Genomic DNA, 13,811 nt, shown 5'->3' with positions numbered 1-13,811 from the left:
TTGCATTTTGTAGCTGCTCTTCTACTACAACCCCTTTTTTAAGAGAGATAACCCCAACCTCCTCAGCACATTTACACAAAGTGCTGGCGAGAGGAGGAGAGCCCCAGCTCCTTCCCCACTGGGCGCCAAGATGAAGGAAGAGCAGCCGAGAAAGAGGCAACATGACGGTCAAGCGGCAGTAGGAGCTGCGGAGAAGGAGACCACCACCCAGACATCCGCAACCACCAGCTCCACACTGACCGAGCCACGGGCTGACACAACTGCCCAGATGGGCAGTGCCGGTCCAGCCGCACCAAAACGGCACTGCAGCCACAGCAGTCCCTTCACACCAGCCATGGGACACCCCACACTTCCACCGTGGCAGCCCAATTTAGCTGCTATGCAGGTCCCCCAAGCTGGCCTGCCTCTATTCTGCACTCCATGGCTGGTGATGGACAAGCTGGCACCAGCTTCTGCTGTTCTTATGCCAGGGCTACTGCGTGGCCAAGCTCCAACCTGTTGCTACTGACCAGCTTGCACCTGTGGATCAAATACTGCAGCTGCCCCCAACTGGGTTGGACCCCAATGGGAATGGGAATAGAAACAGCAGAGATCGTCGGCAGCAAGTAAGCATCACAGAGGTAGAAAGACATAGTATAGGAATAAGTAATAATAGTATGTTGTTTGTTGTTCTCAATAATAAATCTTTTCAAGTTGTCTTGTCCTGTCTCTACGGTCTCACAGTCACTGTCTCAACACCCGGCGTGGGGTGGCCTTCAGGGACATGACAGGTTTGGGTCCAGCGCCGCAAAGCCAAAGGCCCCAGGCACTAGCACTGCACTCAGCAAAACCCAGCAAACGGCCAACCTGGGGCTAATCCAGGAGCTGCACCAGCACCCAGGGCCACTCAACCCAAACCAATCCCTCACAGCTCTTGGGGAGTCCATGCTCCTTCCTCCCCCAGCTCAGACCAAGGGCCAGGGGCAGCGGGGCTGCAGGGAGCAAACTTGGGCTTCTCCTGCCCATCCTACATCCCATCTGGATGGGACTAGTAGGAAACTACAGCACTGTTGCTGGCAAAGCAATAAATCTATCCTACAGGAGTCACAACTCAGACTTACTGGAGGAAGAACCTCTCCCATTTGCATTTACTACGTCTTTCTTTAGAGAAGAGGCTTTCACTGGAGCATTTAAACAAGATGTTACATCACGATCCCTGCCTTTCCACAGAACAGAACACTGTACACAAACGGACAGTCACTGTTCCCACAGCCGTGCCCCTCCGACTCAGAGGACCACCAGCATGCTGGCTTGACAAAAGGTTGAAAGAACATCACAGAGTTTCCTGGTTTGGGTTCTAAAGGTTCTAGAGCAAAGAAAAGCAGAGGATCCCAACCCATGAAAGGGGTGGGGGTGCAGAGCACCAGTTTATTCCGATTGCAAGATGTATTTAGGTAATGTTTCACTTTTAAAGCCATCCTACAGAGCAGCACGCAGAGCCTGCTGAAAGCTCAGAGCACCACTTGGGTACACAAACAGCCACGACAGAAGCAGCGCTGCTGAAATCACACAGCGGGGCTCATTCCAGACAAGAGGGAACGAGCATTTCTGCACCGGGGCAAAGAGCCCAGGGAAAAAACCTCAGGTCTGGGCCACTCTGATGCCCAACGCTGCAGCCTTCCCCATCCCTCCCTGGGCAACAACTCCCAGGACAATGGGACACAGCCCTGCCCTCGCAGGACACACCAAATGCAAATACAGTTGGTGTCATGGTGGCACCGGAGAACTTCCCAGGCAGCTGGCGCCACAGCCCTTCATGCTACTGACCTCCAGTATCAAGCCTGGCTGGTTGGGGAAAGAGCCACAGCTACGAGCTGCAGCCAAGCCATGAACAGACAAATTAAAATGGAGCCGCTCTCACCAGAGGTGTCCTGGGCTTCCAACCCAGAGCAGCCAGATTCCTGGGCGGTTTCAACCCAGGAGGTGATACGAGAGCAGCTTGGGATGCTGCCACCGGACCTCTCGATGAGGAAAACAACCTTCAAGGTGTGCCTGAGGAATCCTGGGGCCCCATCATGCAATTTTGTTTCACAGAGAGAGGCTGTCATTTCAAATAGAGCACAACACAAGAGTTCCACTGGAGGGGTCCTACAACCATCATCTGCCCCAGCTGCCTGAACGCTTCAGGACTGACCAAGAGTGACATCCTAGGAAGGGCATGGTCCAAACGCCTCTTCAACACTGACAGGCATGGGGTATCCACCACCCCTCTGGGAAGCCTCTTCCAGGGTCTGACCACCCTCTTCTTAAAGAAATGCTTCCTCATGTCCAGTCTGAACCTCCCCTGGTGCTGTAGAGAGCAATGAGGTCACCCCTCAGCCTCCTTTTTACGAAACTAGACAAACCCAGGGTCCTCAGCCACCCCTCAGAGGACATGGCTTCCAGCCCTCTCACCAGCTCTCTTGCCCTTCTCTGGACCCATTCAAGCATCTTCACATCCTTTTTAAATTGCATACAGGTGAGGCCACACCAACACTGAATATCGCAGCAGTATCATCTCTTTTGACCAGCTGGCAAGATTTTCCTTACAAAATTACTGAAGACCTGCAAGAGGAGGCAGCATTTCCTTATTTGGGACTGACAAGGTGATACTGAGCCCCAGCTTGTGTTCAGGAATGGCTGTGTGGCAAAGGCAGTAGTGACCCGGAGAGTTCCATCTCGGAGATTATGCTGGTGCTGCTCTCCAGGGCAGGGGAGCACAGGAGCCACCGTAAGCCTGACTGCTTGGCTTCTCCTCTTCACTGCTGCCACCCCTCCAGCCCGCTCAGCCTGTGTGCCTTGCCAACACAGCAGGTCTGCATAAGCAAATGTGCTCAGACAAACTTTTTTGTGTGTCATCAGATGCAACCACCAACTGATTCAGGAGCGGATGGTCCCTAAAGCAGATTTATGCATGCAGCCAGCAATCTTTGAAGACCCTGAGAACACATGAGAAGAAATCAAATGTAATCATCTGTATTATCTCGGGTTCCATGTTGCCCTGTATGACATGCAAGCTATAATATACCATGGAATAGGCTACAGAACGCAGCATGCTCACAGTCAGAAGACGAGAAGACCATTTCCCCTGTTGTCCCTGTTCATTGTAGGGGGGTTGGTTGGACTAGATGATCTTGAAAGGTCCCTTCCAACCCAAGCTATGCTATGATTGTACGATTCTAACAGAGCTGTCACTCATGGAGAAAGTTGCTTTACTTCCCCAAAACAGCAACGCACAGCACCTGCAGGTCTGCCTGGCCCTTGTCTTCTGCAGACATCCAGAGAAAACGCTGTGATCTCCCTTTCTGCTACTGCTGCTGGAATCAGGAAGGGACTTTTGATTATGTCCTAGCAGTGGGCCACACTGAGATAATTGCACCAGTGTGAATCTGGAGTCCCTCCATCAGTAGCTGTGGAATGACCCGAGGATTGTGCTGCCCTGTGTTGCTAGATTGCAAGTGGAGTAATTGGGACCATCTGAGTTGACAAAGACTTGGAACAAGGCCATCGTTAATGTTCATTAGTAGATTTTTTTTAAAAAAATCTACCTCGAAAATAAACAGCAGTTCCCCAAGACCAATTTAAAATCTATTTTTACCTCCATCCCTGAGAGTCTGGAAAGGGGTTTTGAAGAAAGCTTCTTTCAAAATCTCTGTTGACTCGACTAATTAAATCAGGGGCCCCATGTGGAAAAAAAAATACAGAGAGATAGATACACTTTTGTAGCCTCATTTTTTTTCATTCTGCAATGAAAAAAAATAATTTTAGAGCTTTTTTTTTGTTTTGTGCTCTACAAATTCATGAGATTCTAGGAAAGCTGCTAAAGCAAACTATTATGAAGAATAGCTACCTCCTTTATGAAAAGGTACTCACTATCCCTGAAACACCACATAATTTAGGGATGCAGACCATGAAACTGTGATCACTTTTGTCATCCATGTGCTCAACCTTCATGTTTCCAGGCATTTAGCAGCCAGCTCAATCCCACTGTTCTGCAACTTTTTAAAAAGGACTGGCCAGTATGGTGCTCTCTCTTGGATACTTTCATTATTTATATCTTTTGTCTAAAATATATGCAATTTTAGACTGCAAGTGCATTTGGTTTTCCTCTTTTAAAATGTAAGTGGGTATTTAGTAATAGCACTTTACAGTTTTCTAATGGCTCCTCTCAGAGCGATTTGAAGACACTAATGGCTGTGCTCTAACAAGACTCCTGAGAGCAAGCCCTGTCATAATACTGTCCTCAGCTTTAACAGATTGCAAATCTGAAGCACCACTGTGGTGTCTGCGGTGGTGGGGAATCCACATCACCTAACCAGCCCCCATCATCTGAGTCAGGAGCTCGGTGGTTGTCATTCCCCATAGAGTCCATCAATGGAGAATAACGGACACTGTTTGAAGCTCTGAATGACTTTCTGAAATCTCTCTCTCCACTGACTGTAAACAGAGCAAAAGTCAACAAGGACTGTAACTTAGACATCTGGTTTATCGTGACCATTCCTAGCTCTTCCACTCTGCACCTTTGGAAAGATGTTTGCATGAGGGACACTCAGGAAAGCGAAGGCAATTTAGTGAAGAGCATGAACGCAGTGCAGGGCTCCTTCCCGTCATGCTTTGACACATTCAGGTCTGTGCTGGCAGGTGTTTTCCAGCAGTGCTTTCCGTATTCACCCACAGACATTTGAGCAAGGCTCTCTGTATTTCAGACATTTTTCCCTGGGAAGTTGAAAATGGGCATGAAAAATTGGATCTTCTCTCCCCATATTTGACCCCATTTCCCAATCCAAATCCAGACTGCTGGAGGTATGGAGAGCCTCAGAACTCAGTGCTGGCACTCGCTGACGAGCCTCTCTGCCTTCCGGTGACATTTGGCATGTCAGCAAGAAGAACAGCATCCCAACAGGGCCTTGGGTGACTTATACTTGAGCTACTGCTTAAACTCATTCGTGTCTGTTGAAGATCAGCCCATGGCAGAAGCCTCAGGTGAGGCTCTCTGTGAGGAACAAGATACCTTCATTTGGAAAGGGAGGATATCAGCATCCTGTCCTGAATTATAACCATTTCTGTAGTAATATAAGTTATTGTTCCTGCAAATGATAAAATCGCAACCCCTTCAGAAAATTCCTACTGAAAGGGGTATCAATGTACGAATAACAAAGAGGGAAGTGACTTGCTGAACTTGTCAATTTGATTCACTATTTGCAAAGTTGACACAAAAAAATTCTGTCTGCACAAGGCTTTTATTCTCCCAGCATGCAAAGCATTAGATATAACTAAATCCAAATACCTGAGCGTGCCTGGCTGAGTTGCACCTGAAGCATATTCAGTCCTGTTCCAGTCTTGACTGCTATTTTGTCTGTCGGTTTGCTTCACAGAGAGCAAATATCAAAGAAGTATCTGAAATATGATACCCATGAAAAATAAAATAAATTGCAAGTGTTTTGTAGCTTTTTACATCCAAATCCTGTATTTCATTGAGTAAATAGACTTTTTAAAGTTCCCTTATCCTTTCTAGTTACAAATGATATTAAAGGTAAACAGAATTTGATTGTGGATTTTAAGTCCTCCAAAAAACACAGAAGACCTTCAAGATCTAGACAGTGAATTGGCCCAAAAGAAACCTGGATGCCATTTCCCAAGCACACCTCTAAATTTGGAGCCCATTCCAAAGCCATGCAACTTATCCACTGAAGATGTTCCATGGACACAAAGGCTAGGCCTTTTGGACAGGACATTTTTGTACAAGGGCCTTAGTGCAGGAGTTCCTAAACAGTCATATATGAACTGCTCATGATACAGAAGCCACTACAAAGCGGTGCAGGCATTAGCACAGCACAGGGAGCTCCTAGGCTGGCTAGTCACAAAAAGAGTCAGTCTAGCAGATGGAGGTATGATAGATCAAATGACATTAGAAATAGTCTGGACCATTTCAGCAGTGATACTAATTAACCACTGGAACAACTTGCACAGGCTGATGGGAGATTCTCCATCACTGAAAAATTTTTATATGAACAATGAATGTTCGTTCAGGGAATTTCTCTGATTATCTTGTCCAGAAGGTTAGATTGGCTTATCATTGTCACTGTTCCAAACTTACTATCTTTAAGTCTTTATAACATATATCTAGCATGTTTATCTTGGTCTCTATTCAGTCTTACTATAAAACTGACTCTGTCTTCATCGCCATTCTCATTACAAAATTGACTTACAAAATGGAAACTATCAAAACACTTTGCTAAATAATTCCCAGATATTGATTATGCAATGATATGATCTGTAAGGATGTGTAACGTATACACACTCAAACAGATGTACTGTGAACTACATACTGGTCATCACAGGAAAAAATATGGCAACAATATTTCCCTCTCTTATGAATCGCACCTGAATTCCCTCTCACTCCCCTTTTACAAAATTACCATATACATGGTCATTTCAGTTTATCATGTGCTCATTTACAGGAGCATGTGTACATGTTGAGCCTGTATAAACCCTGAATTGGTAATTAATGCCTGTCTGATTACCTGGGGAGACACCCTGGGAAGGCTGTTACTTAGAACAGGTCTGCACATGGAGCATCTTCCCTTCCCGCTGTCCTGTCTCTCCCCTTCCTTGGCTCTGCTCAAGCCTGCTCTGTGAACTTTCTTTAGCAGTCACCTTGTAAAATTACACAAACAAACATGAGGAGGTAGGAAAATAAATAAGAAACAATTTCAGGTCTTAATATAACCTGCTTCTTCAGTGCTTCAGATCAGAAGTAAGCCTAGTTCATCTAGTCACTGTATTAACAGCATTACCTGGGGAAGATCAAAATCTCTTTTACATTAGCCATGGAAAAAATTGACAAAATATTCCCTTGTTCCTGTGTTTCTTTAGTTATTTGGAGAGATTCAAGGGAATCACAAAAAGTACATGCTTGCTTTTTATCTCTCTCTCTTTTCCAAGCCTCCACCTTGATTCATCTTGTTATAAACTTTAGCGATTTAACACAGTGTGTTGTCTCCTGCTGAGCAAACGGAAAAGTGACAAGAGACAAGGTCGAGCTGCCCTTTGCTCCTCCTGATACACAAGCTATTTCATGTGTCTAAAGCTCTGGCTATAACAGGACTGGAAAAATATCAAAAGATATTAAAGTTAAGAAAACAAGTCACCAGGAGACTGTAACCTTCATCAAGCAGGAAAGCAAAAAGATTCTTATTCTTGGCTTTCCTGGTTGCTGTGCACTTGTCTGAACCCACAACGCTGTTTTAATGTTCTATTTTATTTCACCCACTCTTGTTTGAAATGTTATAGTTTCAGAATTGAAAGCAATTTTTGTGAATTGATAGTTGAGAGATGCTGGAAGGTATGTGTGTGTACATGCGCGCGCCAGCCAAGAAAACCCTTAGCTGTCCCAGCAGAGGGACAATAAATACGACCATAAATGCCAATAAAATCAAAATGCTGAGTTTTTTCTGAAGATTGATTACAGAGAAGACCTCTGTGAAGATCGTGATTATTGGTCCCTCTTGGATATTTCAGGCAATTGTACAAGCATATCAGGGCAACGCTTTGATTTTTACTTTTGGTGCATTCAAAAAATAGCAGCAATAGATACATAAATAAATGCATTTTCATAGTCTTTGTTTTGTCCACAGTAAATGCAGACCTGGAAGGAAAATCCATAGTTTTTTCTTTTATTGCTGCCATTTCAAATATCTAGTAGATTTGAATGTGGAAATATATCTAGAGAGTGATATGCTTTACTCTGTCAAAGGTTTCAAAGGTAAATAAACAAGTTTTATTGGTTGCTCTTACATCTAGATGTAGTATTTAATAGATATATTAAACAGCGATACAGCTGCCAGATATTCCAAAGAAATATTGTGCATATCACAGCTAAGACTTACAATGTCATAACAAATCTATATTTTACTAATGGAAACAAGGTTTTCTCACATAAACTGCTCAGAGCTTTTGAAACTCATTTTCAACCACCGTCATTTCTCCCCTACTCTCCCAGATGTTTTGCAATTATACCCAACTGCTGTTGCAAAGACAACTGTGCTGTACAAATGACCTTCATTTCCGAATGGTTGTGTTGATATGTCGAAGCAGGAAATGAGATGTAAACTTGGGGTGGAGTAAGGCCTTGGCTGAAAAGATACAAATAGAAGGACTCTTTAATGGACCATGGTAGCTCTTCAAGTGAAAAGGATGCAGGACAAGTACCATATCAAAACCAAGACTTAAGCAACTAAAGGAGGAGCCACGTAGGTGAAGTGTCGATGCCTAAATACAGAATTAAAAAGGGAAAGAGTCCCTCCATATTCACCACATCTCTATGGTGGCCAGGCTGTTTTCTTAAGAAAAAGTGACAGTGAGTTTTAATCTTTTCAGGAAGCAGAGAGAATCAGACTTGGGTCTCCTACATCTTTGGGCTATTATTGCTATTTATAGCCTACAGTATAAAAGGCTCTCTGCGTTGGAAGTGGATTTGACATAATCTCTTTCAAGAGAAGAATAAATCTCAGCTTTTTTCTTTCTTCCTCTCTTCAGGCAACAGCAGGGGTATCTGCCCTGTGGGGAAAGTTTCAGGTCATGAGTCCTGAGTGCTTCAAGTTTTGGAGCTGGCCTTGTTGCACCTACCTAAATTACTCCCAGAGGATGTACCTACGGCAATGATCTGACCTCTATTGCTGCAGCTCAGTGCCGAACCTCTTTTCCTTCTCCCCACCCAGCTGCACTGACTGCTGTAACCTAATCATGCTGATGGAGCAGGAAAGGTCATCAGGCCCTGTGCACCTCCTGCCCCAGTGCCTCCATGGTGCCCCTGCATGGAAACCAGCCATGTGTGTGAGGGTGCCTGCTCTTGCAGCCACTTCCTGCAGAGAAAAGCCTGTGGGGCTGGATGAATGTCACCAGATGATTAGACTCATTGTTATTTAAGTCCACCCACTTAAAACCAAATTAATTCACCCATTGCTCACGTTTACAGGTCCACAAGCCTGCTTTGAGATTGCCTCAGCCTGAGTTTTGGGAAAATGTGCAGGGAAGGAGCTTGGGCAAGGTCAAGGCAAGTGAAAGGTCTTGCTTGTTTAGCCAGCTTGTACAGGACTCAGCACAAGTAGTGCAGTTGCACAGTCCGTCAACAGATGCTCCAAGTTTGACTCTTCCAAACCTCCATGTGAATTTTGTCCAAAATACAGTCATACTAGCTGCTAGCAACAGGGACAGAAACCGTAATGCTCATGTAGCTAGACAAAATTAAATCTGGATTCAAGCCCACTCTTAATCTTATAGAAGACTCATATCATGCCAGCTTTCCTTCTGTATTGCAAAAAGCACATTTTCATGCAGCTGTTGTCTTCTGCCTCTTTCTTGTTGATGCCAAGATGTAATAGCAGGGCTATATTGCTGGGCCCTGGAACAAAACAGTTATAGTCAAAGTAGAGTACTGAAAGTACTAAAAGATATTAGAGGCCTGAGAATGTAATAGAAGAATGATCATAGTCAGCTTTAACTCTCTATGTATTAACGGGCCAAATGTCACTTCAAGTTGCAATTTAGAGAAGTGATTTCTTGACAGGAACACTAGTTTCTAGGAAGAGTAGCTCTTTGGTACCTAAGTAGAGGGGTTCGTCCTAGAATTAACCTTTACTGTAGATTTCCATCCATAGAAAATTTTACCGGCATGCAAAGACGTTATAGAGTGTTTCTCACAGATTCTTGAGTGACTTGGATAGCTTGGAAGCTTTTGATTGCTTCATCATGAAAAGGGTTTTTTTGTGCTATATTGTGGAGACATTTATAACAGCTGAAAGTCTTTGGCCATGGTTGATGGACAACAAAGCTCCCCAGAGTGCTCAGTCCTCAATGACTTGGTGCCACATACTGACCAGACTGGCCATTACTTTGAGATGTCTTTTCCAAACCCAGGGTTCAAAAGGACTCCACAGTCTCAGGATAAAATACACTTAGAGCAGCTGGCAGGGCTGAAAGCACTGTGTTTGGGGAACGTGCTTATCAGGCTGCCTGGGCTCTCTAAATGAAGTGCCTGAAACTATAAGAAGTAGTCACAATTTCTGTGAGCCTCCTAAAAAAGCCACAGCTAAGTTAATTGACTGTTATAATTTACTCTAATAAGACACCAGTCCTAAATGCCAAAATGTTTTATCTTCCTTCCTGAGAATCTTGAGGAGAAATAGCTGAACCTTAGTTGAGTTCTTCTGAAACTGATCTGCACACTCCAACACCAAGTGTCTTCTTTACTGTTATCTTCTTCTTACTCATGTAACAGGTCTCTGAAACTTCCATGGCGCTTCAGGATGGATAAACTCGGTCTCTCGCAGAAATTTAGTTCAAGGCACATCCATTATCAGAGTCCCACTGAACCTAATGGATTATTGTGGGATGGACTTCATAGAGGCTAAAACATTAAAGCACCCCTGCATCAAAGCCTCAGTGAGAACCTCAAGTTCTTGAGACCATGCCCACATAGGAAATGTTTGGAAAAGAGGTAGAAAGGCGAAGTCCGGTGAAGACAGAGGATGAAAGATGTATCAAACATCAAGGAGAGTTGAACAGATGAGAGAAAAACTAAAACTGAGGAGCAAAGGGAGGATCTGAAGAAAATTCTTTCTGATATAGCACTCAATATTAAATAAAATATGTACTACCACAATATGGTATAGCAACCTGGCTTTGGGCTGTTCCTTCTACATCTGATATAAACAAAGTTCTCACTGCTTATTAAATTCATCATAGCCATGCCTCTGCTGCCTGGAGCTACTTGGTCTCCTCAAATACTTGCATTACAAAACTGCTTCAGGGATTTCATTTCTAGTTGTTATCAAGATCTGCTTTCATCAGGATTTCAGACCAAATCTAATCATCGTGCTAATGAAATGCTATCTTGACTGTACACCGTCAAGAGCTTTGCTCATAGCCACTTTTTATTTTCTCCCCCAAAAAAGTCCATGAGAACAGTTTTCCAGATGCAGGGAAGAAATATCATGATTACCAAAACCAGCAGATCTTTCCATCAGCGTTGGGTCACTCTAAGTATTTCTCTGCTCACTGGTACGCTGCCAATCACATTGTAATGTCTGAAGCCCATGCTAAGAAATCACTGAGGCAGGCTCCCTGCAAGTTTGATACCTTAGCTCCAGCCTTATTCACCTGTGTGAATAGTCATGCCACAATCAAGCTACGAACAGCAGAACAGGCAACTTGTAGGACTCGGTGTGTTCATTTCTGTTCTGTCTTCATTACATAGATGAATTCCCAGTGGCACTGGTTGAACCTAGGATAGGACCTAGGTAAAATATGGAATGTCTACATACGTTTAGCTACCTTAATAATGTTTTCTCTTTCTATTTATTGCACTCAAGCCTCCTCTTTCCTGCTGCGAGAGACATCATCAGTCTCTGCTTTGTCATACTATAATTGCGTATTTATTGGGTGGACCTATGGGGGCTGCAGCTCATCGTTAGCACCACGGATGCATTCAGTGATGGGGTTGTGACCATGCAGCTGTGAAACCCATAGAAAGGCTGGAGTCATCCCTTTATCACAAAATTGTCTAGAATAAAGTTGTCCAGTTGCCCAGACAGAATGCACATAATAACTGAGTTTCAGTACCCTATTTAACAGATAGAATAGTAGTCAATCCTTTCCTTTTTCTGACATCCCCAGAGTCCACCCGGGCCCTGGAATGGCCCCTCTGATTAGTATCCAGGCCTTGATCCTAACACAACAATATTGTTCTCTTCAAGACTACTTTGTCTTGGGCAACCTGTCAGTCCCCTCCTATCAGTGTGGGCAGAAGAGCTCAGTGCTCTGCTGTTCTGGGGATGGCATCTCATGAAGCTGTGGCCGGATTCACTCTTCTCTATCTCAGAAATGGGTCCCTCTGGATGACAGATATAGGCTTTGAGTGACATAGGATGGACGGAGTATTGGCAGGGATAGGAGACTAAACACCACGCAAATAGAAAGGACCAGAAGGCATCAGCAGTGGGGATAAGTGACATTTGCTTATGGCTGTAACAGTACCCAAGGGAGAGCAACTGCACATCTGTGTTAGGATAAGGACAGCTGCAAAAACAGATGCTCTGTCTTCTTGGTCCAATATAAAAAGAGGCTAAGATTGACCCTAAATAAAATGGAAGGTAGGGCTCTGGATAAAAATAAGCTGTGTTCTTCTCCACAGGGGAAAAAAGCCTAACTAGGATGATGAGTCAGTCCAATGAATGAGTCACAGAAAGGGCATAAAGATTACATAAATTCCCAGTGACATATGGCACCATTAGACTTAGACTAAAGCTGCAATGTCCAGACCTAGTTTGGGCTTCCCGATTTTTGGTGTTTCTAAACGTTCAGATTGGTATAGCGAGTAGGAAATATGAGGTGCAGAGGTTAAAGGACGCGGTAACAGATGGAAGCAAACCCATAGGGTAGCCACAGCCTGTCAACATTTCACAGCTAGGAACAGGGGCAAATGGACTCAGTTGAATCTCTATTTTTAATTATACGTTGAATATCTCTATTTTGGTAAGATTTGCATTTTCAAGCAAAACAGACGTTTTCTTAAAACACTTCTAGTCCTGAAAAAAAAATTTTATTTTTCTTTCTCTACTCCAAAATTATTTTTCTTTTATTGTAGAAAAACTGTTTTGAAACCGCAAAATCCATTTTCCCCCTCCAACAAACCAAAACCTTTCTGCCACAAACATACTGTTTCCAGTTTCCAAAAACAGAGAGAGGGCTGGGGCTGAAGGAACAAATAGAGAAAATCAACAAACCAACAAACAAAAAAACACTTTGGTAACATGACATCTACAGGCTCTAGGTTCTGTCTCTCAGACATACTGGAGCTTAATTTTCCTCTCACGTGCAGATGTAAATCAGAGACAATTCCACTGAAGATGGTGGAGTTGCTCTGATGAGAGAATTATGTAAGACTGTAGCAGAATCAGGTCTTTTCTAGTTAAAACAAATCAGTTAGATTTAGGGTGTTTTTTGCAAAATTCAACCACTTTTCTTCCTCCAGATTCTTACAATAACCCAAACTCTGGCTAGCCCTTACAGCTTGGATAAACAGCTAAACTAAGACCTCCAAAGAAAAAAAGCAGAAGGAAGCTTCAACAAAAAAATAATTTCACCTTCAGAAAAAATGCATGAGAAAACTCCGAAACTAAGACAGAGAAGATTTCATGTTGTCCTGGTGTAGATTACACATGGTGGCACTGGGGGTTGGCACGGGGTTGACAGGCTTTAGGGACGTTCTGTCCCGGGTGGGACAAAAAATCATCAAAACTGCACTTTGCAATATGGATGCTGTGGGAGGCTCAACACAGAACCATGTTTGCTGACAAGTTACCTACTGGCATGATTTTTTAATGCTAGACAGAATATCAGAGAACTCTATCTTCTTTTACACTCTCCCTCCTTGCACTCATGTATGCAACATTTTTACTAACTCACTGTATTTTCTCTTCATTTGCAGCTGAAAGCAGAAATCAGTTTTGTACTCCCACGGAACTCTTCAAATTCCCACCCAAATTATTCTAGAGCTGATCTCCTAACCCAGAGGGGCTCTGCTGGCAGTATTTCCATTGAACATCATTTATATTCCCACTGAGTTCAGCGATAAAGCTCTCCCATCTGAATGACTGAGGTCATCATACAACACTACCTTGCTGAGAGAGTCCATTCCCAATCGGCTTCCTAAGTAGTTACCAAGTTAGCTGTCATGCTGTTAGAAAGCCACTCTCATTTGGATCCTCTCATTTGCCTGCTGAAGTATAACA

The sequence above is a fragment of the Chroicocephalus ridibundus genome, chromosome 19 (genome assembly GCF_963924245.1).
Source record: "Chroicocephalus ridibundus chromosome 19, bChrRid1.1, whole genome shotgun sequence".
Lineage (NCBI taxonomy): Eukaryota > Metazoa > Chordata > Aves > Charadriiformes > Laridae > Chroicocephalus > Chroicocephalus ridibundus.
Note: the sequence above shows the minus strand (reverse complement) of the source record.